Source organism: Pygocentrus nattereri, chromosome 12 (genome assembly GCF_015220715.1).
Source record: "Pygocentrus nattereri isolate fPygNat1 chromosome 12, fPygNat1.pri, whole genome shotgun sequence".
In the NCBI taxonomy this organism is placed as follows: domain Eukaryota; kingdom Metazoa; phylum Chordata; class Actinopteri; order Characiformes; family Serrasalmidae; genus Pygocentrus; species Pygocentrus nattereri.
The window spans coordinates 34,829,709-34,842,562 of NC_051222.1; the positions used below are offsets into that span (position 1 = coordinate 34,829,709).

Genomic DNA, 12,854 nt, shown 5'->3' on the forward strand with positions numbered 1-12,854 from the left:
AGGAATGGGATGCTACCTTAAAATATTTATTTGACATTCTAGCCACATCGGTGTGTAAAAGATTCTTGTAGTAGAGACCCAAAATATAGATGAGCCGTGACACGTTAGCCGGCTTAAGCCCGGCAGCGAGAAGTCGCACCGCACCCCTGACATTACAGAAATATCGACCTTATATTGAATATCAAAACGTACAATGGGGAATAATAAAATAAATAAATGAAAAACAGGGTCTCTCCCCAAGAATCAAACTTAAAATTTCAAAACCAATGAAGGTAGATATAACAGAGGAGGCGAACACGCGATGTCGGAAAACTTAGGAGTTACATAGGGTTACATAGGGCTGACGGTGTTCCTAGATAGAAACTGCAGCTGCTCCTCTGCTTCTTGGGGCATGAGCTGAGCTGGATAAAGCAAAAAGCTTTCAATACCCTCTGCTCGGAGAGACTTCTGAAGTGGAAGAAAAGCCATTCTTCTCTTAGAAGTGAAGGAACTATAATCAACGAAGAATCGAAGATTAGCACCCGAATGGGAGATGGGACCGCTGGACCTGCTTGCCTTCAGGAGATGCTGCCTATCCTGGTACCGCAGGAGTTTGAAGATGAAGATGCGCAGGGAGTTGCGTGAGTCATTCTGACTTCTATAGATGCGGTGAGCTCTTTCCACTTCCATCTCGGCGGTAACACCAGTGATGGAAACCACTCTTTGATAGCCTTTTGAATAAAGCCACCTTCGGTTCCCTCGGGGAGACCCACCTGGTAAAGGTTGTTGCAGCGGGAGCGGTCCTCTAGGTCAGCCAGCTTCTTCTCCATGGCCTCGAGAAGTGAAGTATGTTCATTCAGCAAACTTTTCTGCTCGCGCTGTTCGCCTAAGACAGAGTCCACCCTTGATATAAGTGCCAACACTGGTTTCATCTGATAACTTGTCCATATAGCTCCTATGAAATTGTGCATTAAATTCAAAACAAATCCAACTCTACCATTTTTTACTACTGCTTGATTATTTATTACTCTTATTTTTCTCTTAAACAGTTTAATCAGTTTTATCAATTTATACAGGATCATTCTTCTGAATGTAACCCTCCTAAATTTAACTGTACACTAAGGGGTTAAATTCAGTGTTATAACAGCACCTACTGCTCAGCGAGATGAGAAGCCCCCCTTTCCTCCCCCTCCCTTTTTTCTCCCTGGTGCTAGACACTTCAAATTCTCTCTCATGTACATGACGCTCCTTCATGGAGTTCGCAGATAAAATACGTGCAGAAATGCTTTTTTGCAACTAACTACATGAGATAGGAGCCACCAAAGAACTCTTAGCAGAGAAAGCCATAGTATTCCAGCTTATTTGCCGAACATTTTACAGCCGTTATAGTTCAGAGCTCCGGTGAGTTTTCTCAAACTTCTTTTAAGCTAGTTAGCTCGTGATGCTACATTAAGAGTTAAACGTGCTGAAAATGAGTTGTATCCTAAGAAATATGATGAATCCTAAATGTGTGTAACTATATTTTATATAGTATATATATATATATATAGTTTATTTAGCCGCATAAGTGATGTTTTACGCTGATACTGGAGCTAACGGGTTCCGATTACCATGTAGGTTAACGCGGCTAAGCCCTTCTTTTGTGCCGTTTTCTTAGACGTACAAATGTAAAATAATTTAATTGCACTTATCTGTAATTCTTTTCAGTAAGGAGTTTTGTTTTTTTAAAACATTGTAAGGCTAGTTAATACATTCCTAAAGACACAGAGTTTCCAGATACATTAGTATGAGCCTTTGTATTTGTGTTATCACGAAGTATTGGATCTGGAGCAGTATTCCATAGTGTCTCAGGACGGCATTGATATTTAACAAGGTTTTCTGCTTTATGCAGACTGGTTTTTTTTCATGAATAAAGTTTTGCAAGATAGAAGGAGAGATGGCGAGCCAGTGAACCACGTGATCCTGACCTCCTGTGCAGCAGCTCTACAGGCAGCTGCAGGGAGAGAGAGAGAGAGAGAGAGAGAGAGAGAGAGAGAGAGAGACCGAGATATCCACGGACACGCAAGTTTTTTTTCAGCTGGACATTCACACGCCCTCACACACACACTTGTATATACGGACCAATTTTTTTGATAAATAGAACTTAACGTGCACGTAGGAAAAAAAAGACTACCCGGGTAGCGATTATTTTTTTTGGTTTATTTGTTTTCTCATTACATCTATGGACTAAAGTTCAATGTCTCCCTTTTGTTATTTTCTTCAAATGTCTACTATGGTTGCTGATAAATGTCAATTCTTGAACACACCATTATAAATTTCACCTCTGTGTTCGTTGTGTCGCTGCTCAAAACCCTCCTTTTCCCGAGCCTAGTTAGAAGCTTGGTGTACCCCTTTGATTTACTTAATTCATTCTGTACTACAGTTCAATAGCACCTTGCTACATGAATATAAAGATATGTGTATCACTTTAAAATCTTTTTAGTAGTCTGTGTAGCTTTAGACTTTACTTTTTGCAGTGCTGCTGATTGTGATGGTCATTTGTAAGACCACATTGACACCTGGTGGAAAGATTAAAGAAATGTTTTTGTTTAGTACTCACCTATACTGTTGTAGGTTTCCACTGAAAGTGAAAATTTTTACCTCACCACTGTAATCAGTCACATGGTTTGTTTCAACAACTTTTAATGGATTACTTTTTAGACAAGCTTTCAGAATTTGCAGCAAGCATGCTGAATAGGTGTATCATGATTACTTAAGTAAACTTGATTGAAAACAAATCAAAATGCACTTTCCTTAAATATCAGTAAGCATTAGTTGGCAGTTTTCATTGTGATACATTAACTTTTACAGCATTTAGCAGATGCTCTTATCCAGAGCGACTTACAAGAAGTGCTTTGTCTATCTAGAGAAAGTATCTTTGCTAGTTACCAGTAAGTTAGAGAGAAAGCCAGTCCTGAGCTCAGATACTGCTAGAAACAAAATGTCACTGTAGATACAGAGAAAAAGGAACAGACTTGAAGACAGAACTCTGTGCCATTCAATGCAATACAATTACAATAAAATACAATAGAATACAATACATAGTGCAATACAATAAAATGTATAATATATAAGTGCAGCTTATAATTCAATGCTCATTTAAGTGCTGTGTGAAGAGATGGTCTTCAGTCTGTTTGAAGACAGCGAGAGACTCTGCTGTTTGGACAGCCAGTGGGAGTTCATTCCATCACCTGGGCGCCAGTACAGAGAACATTCTTGACGCTTGTCTTCCGTGCACCTTTAAGGATGGCAGGTCAAGCCGAGCTGTACTCGAAGCTTGAAGGACCCGTGGTTCAGTTTGAGATTTCACCATTGCCATCAAGTAGGTAGGAGCTGGTCCATTTTTGGCTTTGTAGGCCAGCATTAGGGTTTTAAATCTGATGCGTGCAGCTACAGGAAGCCAGTGAAGGGAGCACAGCAGTGGGGTAACGTGGCTGAACTTGGGCAGGTTGAAGACGAGCCGGGCTGCCGCATTCTGGATGAGTTGCAGAGGCTTGATGGCATGCATGGGAAGACCAGCCAAGAGTGAGTTGCAGTAGTCAAGCCTTGAGATGACCAGAGACTACACTAGGACCTGGGCGGCCTCTCGGGTGAGGAAGGGTTGGATATTTCCGGTCAGTGATAGTTTCCTAATGGTTTATCTAGAGGCCTCTCTTACAGCAAAACCACAACCTGATGGACAAAGAACAGAGAGTATAGGGCAGCAATCATTAAGTGGTTGTACCAATCAGAATGCATCTCATCAAGCCCAGAAGAAGTGTTGAAGTGTGCATTAGTCAGAAGTAGGTATACAAGGGTGAATCGGTCATTGAATCTAGGGAGCAATTCTGACCATGCTGTTGTTCAGCAGAGCTAGTATGTTACTGCTGGTGCAGGTAGACGACATTACCCGAGTCAAGGCCAATAGATTATGCCAGCAAGCACCTTCTTGTACACAGTCTTCAACATCAACAGGCTTTTTGAGAGTGGCTTGAGAAAGGAGCCTCAATGATGATCTTGGTGTCTGTTGGCATTACCCTCACTTTCTAAGACATAGATTTGGGGACATGACTTTTTGCAAATCTCACTAAAGAAGCTGATTCACCAAGCTGTTTTCGGAAGACCAAGAAAAGAAACTTCAGAAATGTTGGTCTCCTGAAGTGAAGTGGGGTTACATGTCTTCTCACCAGGACCACAACAGCTACTGATCAAATCAAATCAAATCAAATTTATTTGTATAGCGCTTTTTACAATGGATGTTGTCACAAAGCAGCTTTACAGAATTTCAGAAAAGACAAAAGTTTCAACAGTACTGTAAGAATGTACAGAATGTACAGAAACCCCCCAGTGGGCAAGCTGGGGGCAACAGTGGCAAGGAAAAACTCCCTCCGAACTGAGGAAGAAACCTTGGGAGGAACCAGGCTCACCAGGGGGGACCCATCCTCCTCTGGTCAAACTACCTACAAGTGATTATACTACTAATATTATCAGCAGTAATATTGATATTAGGAATATCTAAGAGTCTATGAGAACATCAGCGTAGGGTGGGCAGCTCATCCAAGGTAGTTGGTGGTAGCTGGGGCGTGGGCAGCTGGTCTGAAGTGGGTAGCAGGGGGGCTCGCAGTCAGTCGTCCTTCAGTGTCCAGCCGGACATGTGGGCAGTTGTATACTCGGAAAAAAAAAAAGCAGGTAAATGGAATTAGTTTTGTTCTATCCGTTTGTACATAAACAGGGAATGTAAACATTTACAGAGTGTGGCTAACGACTCCGGCAGATCTGACTATGACAGCTTAACTAAAAGGAGAGAACGAGAAGGACACACAGACACGGCAGCACTCTGAAACAGTTTGGCATCCCTCCGCTCCACCGTCCACAAACTTGAGTGACCGCGTGCAAGCAGCGGGACGACAGCACCAGTGTCTCAGTTTACTATAATTCCCTGTGTCCATGGACCCCTGGATCTGCTGCCTTTGTCTAAGGGGGAACATTACCTACCAAAAGCTAAACTGAACAAGTGTGTTTTCAGCCTAGTCTTAAAGATTGAGACTGTGTCTGAGTCCCGAACAGTTTCTGGAAGATCATTCCAGAGTCTGGGGGCTTTATAAGAAAAAGCTCTTCCCCCAGATGAAACCTTCTGAATTCTAGGAACTATTAACAAGCCAGCGCTCTGGGATCTGAGTGGTCGTGATGGCTCATAATGAGAAATAAGGTCTTGCAGGTATTCAGGAGCAAGACCATGTAGGGCTTTATAAGTCAGTAAAAGGATTTTATAATCAATATGGAATTTAATAGGTAGCCAATGAAGTGATGATAGCACTGGACTAATATGCTCAAATTTTCTAGTTTTAGTGAGGACCCTAGCTGCGGCGTTTTGGACTAGTTGGAGTTTGTTTAAATTCCTGCTCGTACATCCTGACAGTAGCGCATTACAGTAGTCTAGCCTAGAAGTAATAAAGGCATGTACTAGTGTTTCTGCATCACGCAGGGATAGGGCATTTCTGATCTTGGCAGTGTTGCGAAGATGTAGAAAAGCTGTCCTAGTGATGCTGCCTATGTGTTGATCGAATGATAAATCTGAATCCATTATAACGCCAAGATTTTTTGCTGCTAATCCAGGTGCGGCTGGAAAGTCGGCAAGATTTAGGATTAAATCTGGTGATTTACTTCTTGCTAATTTTGGACCCAGAAGGAGAAACTCTGTTTTGTTACTGTTTAATAGGAGGAAGTTGCGTGACATCCAGCCTTTCATGTCTTTTACACAGTCCTCCATTTTCTTTAACCTGTGTTGGTCATCAGGCTTGGCTGATATGTACAGTTGAGTATCGTCTGCATAACAATGAAAGTTTACGCCATGATTACTTATAACTGTGCCTAACGGTAACATGTATAGTGTAAATAGTAATGGTCCTAATTTAGACCCCTGCGGAATTCCAAATCTCACTTTTGAATAATTGGAAGATATATTGTTTACCCTAACAAACTGATAACGTTCTGATAGGTAAGATCTGAACCATGATAGGGCCGTCCCTGTGACTCCAACCATGTTTTCTAACCTTTCTAGGAGAATATTGTGGTCTATTGTATCAAAAGCCGCGCTAAGGTCAAGTAGCACTAAGAGAGATATCTAGCCTTGATCAGAGGCAAGAAGAAGATCATTAGTTATCTTAACTAGAGCCGTCTCAGTGCTATGGTGTGGCCTGAATCCAGACTGAAATTTTTCATATATATGGTTCTTGTGTAGATATGAACTAAGTTGTTGGGCCACAGCTTTTTCTAAGATCTTAGATATAAATGGTAAGTTAGAAACAGGCCTGTAATTGGACAAAACAGTGACATCAAGATTTGGTTTCTTGATCAGAAGTTTGATAACAGCTAGTTTAAAAGCTTTGGGTACATGGCCCAGACTAAGGGATGAGTTTACAATAGTTGAGATAGGGTTTATAATAACTGGCAGTACTTCTTTGAGTAATTTTGATGGAATTGCATCGAGTGTGAAGGTTGTGCGATTTGCAGAAGAGATTATCTTTTCTAGCTCCAGCTGTGGGAGTGGGTAAAAGGTTTCCAGACTCTTTTCTACAGCTGTGTTTTGTTCTATATCAGCCAAGTCAGATGGCAGCCAAGCTGGATTTGAATTTGATACTGTGGGTTGAATTTGTTGTCTAATATTATCAATTTTATTATTAAAGAAGTCCATAAAAACTTCACTGGTGAGAGTTGCTGGGATTTCTGGTTCATTACCTGCCTGATTTTGTGTGATTTGGGAAATCACATTAAACAGAACTCTAGGATTATACTTATTATTCTCGATCAGCGAGGCCAGATATGCTGAGCGAGCTTCAGTGAGAGCATTTCTATACTCTATAAGGCCGTCCTTCCAGGCAGTGTGGAACACTTCTAGTTTGGTATGTCGCCATTTCCGCTCTAATTTCCGAGCTGTTTGTTTTAAGGTCCGGGTTTTATCGTTGTACCATGGGGCAAACTTTTTCTGCCTTATTCTTTTTATTTTAAGTGGGGCCACATTTTCTAAGGTGGATCGTAAGGTATTTTCTAAATAATCGGTTAGTAAATCTAGTTCAATTGGATCTGATGGAGTGGAGACTGGGGTTGATAACTCTGGGAGATTTTCTATAAATTGTAGGGCGGTAGAAGGTTTTATTGTGCGCTTTGTTGAATAACGAGGGGACGTATATATGTTATGGCTAAATCGTAGCTCATATGAAATTAAGTAATGGTCGGAGATCGCTGTGGTTTGTGGTAAGATATTAAGCTTGTCTATGTTAAGACCTAGTGTCAAAACTAAATCTAACGTATGACTACAGTAGTGTGTCGGCCCTGTTACATTTTGGGTAAAACCAACAGAGTCTAGGATTGAGGTAAATGCCCTTTTTAATGGGTCGTCTACCTTCTCAAAGTGAATATTAAAATCCCCTACAATTATTACTTTATCGTTGCACACAGCCAGGTTTGCAGCGAAGTCACTAAATTCTTTTATAAATTCAGAGTCGCCCCCTGGTGGCCTGTAAATGTTAAATAATGAGAACGCATTCTTTTTTGTGACCAGATTTGTGACGTGAATAGAGAGGACCTCAAAGGAAGTAAAAGTGTCGCATTGTTTCTGACTAATATCGAGAGTATTTTGGTAGATTATACAGACTCCACCTCCCTTGCCTGATAGTCTTGGCCTATGTGTGTAATTATAGCCTACAGGCGTGGCTTCATTTAAAGGTGAATATTCATCTGGTCTGATGTTTCAGTAAGACAAAAAAAGTCAAATTTATGATCGCTTATAATTTCATTTACGACAACTGCTTTAGAGTTTAATGATCTTATATTAAGTAGTCCAAGTTTTAGATCTAAGGTGTTAGTGCCATCATCAGAACATGGATATATGTTGATAAGGTTATTTAAGCGGACTGATTGATTTTTTCTGTGATTAAATTTAGTTTTAATTCGGGGCAAAGACACAGTCTCAATACGATTAATCTTAGGTGACGCCTCAAAGCGGATCGCAGACGGTCGGTTTAGCCTGTCTGTCTGCAGCCTGGTCCCGGCTCTGGATTGTCAGCAGCTGTGTACACTACTCTGCCGACTAACTAAAAGACAATGTGCTATGCTGCACGAAAGTAAGGCAGCACCCTCCCCCGTGGGGTGGACACCATCCCTACCTATAAGACCAGGCTTGCCCTCAAAACGTAACCAATTATCTATAAAGCCCACTTGATTTTTGGAACACCACTTGGACATCCAGCAGTTTAACGCCATAAGCCTGCTGTAGGCCTCAGCGCCGCGCCGCATTGGGATGGGGCCAGAGCAGATTACGGCATCGGACATCGTCTGGGCCTGTTTAATCACCTCTTTAATATTAGCCTTAGTTTTCTCTGACTGCCGCAAACGGATAACATTGGCCCCTACATGAATGATTATCCTCGAATATCTCCTATAAGCTAATCTAAGGTTGCCACTAATGTCCGGCGCTCTGGCTCCCGATAAGCATCTAACTGTAACCGCTGGCGCCCCTAACGGAGTGGCTAACTTCACGTGTCGAACAATCGAGTCTCCTATGACCAGAGTGCTTTTAACAGGCTTCACAGTGGGTGCTTCACTGAGCGGGGCAAACCTGTTTGACACGCGAATGGGAGGAGCGTGGTGTTCCGGTGGGCTAGCTTTGGCCTCAGCGTTAGCATTAGCCTTAGATTTTCCGGCTAGACCGCCGAGTCGTCACCCATTCGCCACGCTGTGAGGGCTCTGACGCCGGAGTCGAGGGGGTGCTAACTCTCCCTAGGGTACCGGGGGCTGCTAACTCTGCCTCTGGCTGCCTATCCCTTAATAATCCCCGGATACGCACTTCTAACTGGTCGACCTTCTCCACCAAACAGCTAACTAGCTGGCACTTAGTACAAACACTATCGCTATCACTAGAGGCGGAAAAGGGCGTTAAGCTAAACATGCCACACTCTGCGCAGACGAAGCAAACAGTAGAAGCCATGATATTTAGCCACTTATCGCTTCTTGTTGATTTAAATGCTGATAGCACAACAAACTTTACCGCAGTGACGCGCTCTCTGTCGCTCTCAGTCGCTCGCACTGACGCGCTTTTTTTTATTCTATAATTATGTGAGGTTACCTGCTGCTGTTCAGTGTCTGTCCCTAGGTGGAGGCTGTTATAGTAATGCACAGTGTTAAGATCTTCACGTGAAGGTTAACCCCTATGGTGATAGAAATCATGAGGCTCTGAAGATGACCCACCACCTCTTCCACTGACCCTAAAACTCTTCTGAGGAGCAGGCACCACCTTCCAGTGAAAAATATTAATCCTTGTCACACTTCACTGCTTAGTCAGTATTCAGAAGAACCTGATAAGGGTCCTCACGTCTAAGAAGTGCATCTAACAATAAAAGCATATGGAGATCAATCACACCTGGAACCAGCATGGGTGTACCAGTCACAACTTCATAAGGAGTAAGCCTTATATAGCCTTATAGCAGCTTTGTTCCTAGTTGCCTTTATACTACAAAGTACTACGGACAAGGCTGCATTCCATTTTACTCCCTAACAGTGGAGTTTTGTCAGCTGTTCTTTGATGACATGGTTTGAACACTCTACTGCCCTGAAGTTTGTGGTCTATTGTCAGCGATCCCCCTTCTGGCCACCAGAGGTCTTCCTCTCCTGGGTTCTAACACTATTACCATGACAACCCTAATGAGCCCCACCTCATCCTCATTTCTACCGTACTCTGCTCTGCTATAAAAAAAAAACTCTCAGTTGCACTCACACCTTGTGAAGTATTGCCAGTTCCTCAGTGTCTGCCTTACCAAGCCTTGTTTATTCCCTTGTTTTCTTTTGGTGTTTTGGACTGTTGCCTGCTCTTTGGACTGGTTTTTGCTCTCACCCTTTTTGAGTGTGTGCTTGTCTTCTGATTGAATTCTGTCTTTCTGCTGGTAAAGGTAGGCTCTGAGTTAAGATTTTCTGTAGCTTAGACTGTTAGTTACAAGGCTGTCTTGTTGTACCTAGTGCTTAATTGTAATTACTAGTTTCAGGTGTGGTTTCGGGTTAGTGAAAGGTGTGAGCTGTAGGGGCCGGACTATCAGTCACAAGGCTGATAAATTGAGGTGTTCCGCTACAGACAAACTTTGTCAGCGGTCTGTAGCAGCTCTAATTCATCAACTGAGAAGTCTCCTTAACTTGGCTAAGTATTGCTTTACTATCTTCCATTACCTTTTATGTCCTAATTACTGCTTCCATCATGTGCTCTACAATACCTGTTTACTCATCCCACAGATCATGTAGAACTACTCATCACAGGACCCTAAATTCCAGTAACCTCATCTATCCCCACGTTCGGCAGACTCTCAGACCAGGGTTGCAGGTGCGCTCTGGAATTGCCAATCAGCTGTGCAGAAGACAGACTTCATTTCAGCACTCGTATCTTTCCATTTGCTGCACTTCCTGGCATTGACAGAGACCTGGATCACCACCATGAACTCAGCAACTCCAACAGCACTGTCCTCTGCCTTTCACTTCTCCCATTCCCCATGGCAGTCTGGCAGGGGTGGTGGCACAGGTTTGCTCTTGTCTCGAAAATGGCTTTTCACTCCACTTGCTTTTTCTCATCTTTCAATTTCCTCCTTCGAGTACCATACTGTCACTGTATCTTTCCCCACTAAACTTCACATCATTGTTCTTTATCGCCCTCCCTCTTCTCTAGGCTACTTCATCGATGAGTTAAACACTCTACTGAGTCTTTTCTCCATCTATGAAACCCCACTCATACTCTTGGGAGACTTCAACCTGCCATCAGACAAGCTGCAGTCATCCTGCCGGTTACCACTGCTATCATCCTTCAACCTCATTCTCAGAGACTCCTCCGATGCACAGAGCAGGCAAGGCTTTGGACCTGATAGTCACCAGACCTATCTCTGCACTGGATGTGACTATAACTCCCATGCAACGCTCTGATCACCATTTCCTATCTTTCTCACTCGCCCTCCCTGTTAATCCTGTCCATTACACCCCTTTGTACTCCTCTTCTCGGCGCAACTTGCACTCCACTCCTTCCTCATCTTTCACCTCAACCATCCTGAGCACCCTTCCCCATCCTGACTCATTTTACTCTCTCCTTTCCTTTCATCACTCTCATCTGCAATTTACCTTCTGTGTCCTCTCTCCTCCAGGCCAGCAAGATATTCCCCACCTGCCCCCTGGCTGACAGGTGTTCTGCGCAGCAACCGACAAGATCTAAGGAAGGCTGAGAGAAGGTGGAGGAAATCCCAGCTTGACTCGGATCTTTACTCCTATCAATCTCTCCTTTCCAAGTTCTCACTTGAAGTTACTGCTGCAAAGTCATAATTTTACAAAGGGAAACTGGAAGCATCAGCATGTGATCCACGCAAGCTCTTCAACATTTTCTCATCTCTTCTCAACCCTGTTCTCTCACCCCTGAGGATTTTGTCACCTTCTTTGAGGAGAAGGTTGGTAGAATCTGCCAGTCTTTTCCCTCTGTCCCCACACCTTCCACTAGACCGCATCATCTCATTCTCAATCCCTTAAACTGTTTTTCTTCTCTTTCCATAGATGCTGTCCTTCAACTGATCAAATCTAATAACCCAACCACCTGCCCACTGGATCCCATCCCATCTGCATTGTTTGTCAATCTCTGAGGACCTATTGCCCTTCATCACGTTTCTCATCAGCAAGTCCTTGGCATCGGGTGAAGTTCCTCAACTTTCAAGATGGCAAGAGTGCTCCCCATCTTGAAGAAACCCATGCTTGACAGCTCTGATGTCAACAACTACAGATCGGTATCACTACTTTCTTTCCTTTCAAAAGTTCTTGAACATGCATATAATATGATAATGCTATAATCAACTTTCTTTCTTTCTCACATCGAACCAGCTCCAAGACCCCAACCAATCTGGCTTCAAACCAGCACACTCTACAGAAACTGCCTTCATCGCAGTGATGGAGAACCTCCAATCTGCAAGATCGGCCAAATTCTCACCAACCTCGGAATCACTGGTTATGCGTGGAAGTGGTTCAAGTCCTATCTGGAGGATTGCACTTATCAGGTAACATGGAGAGAGTTCACATCCTCTTCATGCAGACTCTCCACTGGCATCCCCCAAGGCTCGGTCCTGGGTCCTCTTCTCTTTTCTCTTTGTACTAGCTCTCTTGGTGACGTAATATCATCTCATGGCTTCTCTTACCGCTGTTATGCAGATGACACTCAAGTAATGTTTTCTTTCTCTCCCTCTGACACACAGGTTTCCAGTCGCATCTCGGCATGCCTGTCTGACATCTCTACATGGATGGCAGCCCACCACCTGAAGCTCAGTCCCAGCAAGACTAAGCTGATATTCATCCCTGCAACTACAGGTCCTCATCATGATCTTGCCATCTCATTCGAGAACTCCCTGATTGTTCCATCTGTAGAGTCAAGAAGTCTTGGTGTGACTCTGGATGGCCAGGCATCGTTTTCGACTCACATCGCAAACCTGACTCGGTCATGCACATATCTCCTGTACAACATCCAAAGGATCTGACCCTTCCTCACCCAAGAGGCCACCCAGGTGCTAGTGCAGTCTCTGGTCATCTCAAGGCTTGACTACTGCAACTCTCTCTTGGCTGGTCTTCCCATGAAGACCATCAACCTCTGCAACTCATCCAGCCATCCTTCAAGGTGCACGGAAGACAAGCGTCGAGAATATTCTCTGTACTGCCACCCAGGTGGTGGCATGAACTCCCACTGGCTGTCCGAACAGCAGAGTCTCTTGCTGTCTTCAAACGTAGACTGAAGACTCATCTCTTTACACAGCACTTAAATGAGCACTGAATTATAAGCTGCACTTATTTTATTGTAC

The 12,854-nt window shown here is 43.4% G+C and overlaps 1 long non-coding RNA gene across 1 annotated transcript; it reads left to right on the plus strand.

Moving 5' to 3' along the window:
* Nucleotides 1-9,846: 9,846 nt before the first annotated feature.
* LOC108411225 lies at nucleotides 9,847-12,294 on the plus strand. Its single transcript, XR_001856550.2, has 6 exons — nucleotides 9,847-9,941; nucleotides 10,029-10,558; nucleotides 11,169-11,465; nucleotides 11,569-11,795; nucleotides 11,890-12,062; nucleotides 12,258-12,294. It is a non-coding gene; the product is annotated as an uncharacterized LOC108411225 (long non-coding RNA).
* Nucleotides 12,295-12,854: the final 560 nt, after the last annotated feature.